We start from the raw sequence: 2,018 nt of genomic DNA, 5'->3' as shown, positions 1-2,018 counted from the left end.
GCTAGCCAAAAATACATCCCTGGAAAGTAAAGGGCTTATCCTACAGAGGTAATGGATAGCTATTCTTTCCAACAGTCAGGGGAGGAACAAAATTAGAAGTCTTCTAGACGCTTTTTATTCAAAGTGTCACAGGAGGTCGGGCTACACAGAGAATTGCCGGAGAGCCACTTCTGCAGGAAACCATTTAACAGGATGGATGGAGATCTGTAGACTGCATGGAAATCCCTACTAGTGGCTGGTTCTGGAAAATGCAGTCCCTTCAATGGTGAATTTTGAAGCATCATCTGATACAACATTGAAAAATACATCAAAGGGGAAAAAAGTACACAAAGCAGAAAATATAGCAATTGATTAATACTGAAAAAATATTGCCACAGAGTAGTTATAATATTGTGGCCAAATATTTTGCCATGTATTAAAATAACTGAATGAAGTAATCACTCTTATTAAAGAAGACTACTGGTCAGAAACACCTGATTTATGGGAATTGGTGCCAAGAAAACAGAAAGAGATAAAATATGAGCAGATAGTCTCGAGAAAGAAAAAGAGAGAGAGAAAGGGTTCTGACAAGAATGAATTTAAAGTGGTGTGCTCAGAGCAGGGGGAGCTGAAGAGTGACTCCTCTGTTTATTACACATCCAACAGGAATCTGGGGTCATTGTGATGAGGGGCACAAAGCTGGGCGCCTCCCTATGAACAAATTCCCTACACGTGGAGGAAAAGAAAAAAGTTACGACATATATGTGGTATGTATGTTGGAAAAATTGCTTGATAAAGTATTGAACAAATTTTTAAAAAGAAAGAATACTAAATAAATAAATAAATTTAATACTGCAAGAACACAAGGGCAAATGCATTTTGTTAAAAACCAGAGTAAATGGCATTGAATCTGGAAATACATACAACAAAATGAAAAGGAAAAAAGAATTTTTAGAAAGAAAATCAAGCATGCCAAAGATAAGCAAAGGGAAGCCAACATAAATATAATTTCATCCCTAAAGTGAGCATAGAAGTGGAATAGAATAAATAGGGACTAAGAAAAATATTACTATATAGCAAAATTGTGTGGTAATATAGAAAGAAGATGAAAGGGTGGGAAAGAAATACGCCATATCAGTGTTACTCAGAGGAAGTAATTGATAGAAATGATCTTTAAAAACTTGTCATTGAAGAGAAAAGGTATCATTACTAAAGACAAGAATGAAAAGAATCAAAATCTTTGAAAGCAGAATCAAAATATTTCACAATGAAAGAAAATACATAACTTGGCTCGGCACCTGTGGCTCAAGTGGCTGAGGCGCCAGCCACATACACCTGAGCTTGTGGGTTCGAATCCAGCCCGGCCCGCCGAACAACGATGGCTGCAACTGAAAAATAGCCAGGCGTTGTGGCGGGAGCCTGTAGTCCCAGCTACTTGGGAGGTGGAGGAAGAGAATCGCTTGAACCCAGTAGTTGGAAGTTTCTGTGAGCTATGATGCCACAGTACTCTACCCAGGGTGATAGCTTGAGGCTCTGTCTCAAAAATAAAAAAAAATAAGTAAAAAAGAAAGAAAATACATAACACACACACACACACACAAACACAAAGCAAAGACATGTATTACAAGGAAAAGTTCTTTTAATAACAGTAATGAGAAAACACAAAATATTTAAAAAGTAAGACTAAATGCGATTAATACTGGTAAATAAAAATAAGGTAATTCGTCTATTAAGTTAAAAAAATATTTTCAGTATAAGCAATTCTCTTGCCTCAGCCTCCCGAGTAACTGGGATCATAGGTGCTCACCACCATGCCTGGCTATTTTTTTGTTGTAGTTGTCATTGTTGTTTGGCAAGCCCAGGCCGGGTTCACACCCATCAGCCCTGATATATTTGGTGGGCCCCCTACCCACTGAACTGCAGGCGCTGAGCCTACACAGAGCATAATTTGTAATGAAAAATGAATAAGATGGAAAATATAAAATGCATCTTTTATCATGAAATTTAAAAACACTTTCTTAAATCTCTGTTCAAATAAG

General features: G+C 37.3%; 1 non-coding gene across 1 annotated transcript; it reads left to right on the top strand.

Annotated features, from left to right (window-relative positions):
• The first annotated feature begins 583 nt into the window (after window positions 1-583).
• Window positions 584-713, top strand: LOC111726906. The gene has a single exon (XR_002774571.1). It is a non-coding gene; the product is annotated as a small nucleolar RNA SNORA11 (small nucleolar RNA).
• The last annotated feature ends 1,305 nt before the right edge of the window (window positions 714-2,018 follow it).

Source organism: Otolemur garnettii, unplaced genomic scaffold (assembly GCF_000181295.1).
Source record: "Otolemur garnettii isolate 467f Iridium unplaced genomic scaffold, OtoGar3 scaffold00085, whole genome shotgun sequence".
Lineage (NCBI taxonomy): Eukaryota > Metazoa > Chordata > Mammalia > Primates > Galagidae > Otolemur > Otolemur garnettii.
Note: the sequence above shows the minus strand (reverse complement) of the source record. Positions and strands in the feature narration are given on the sequence as shown.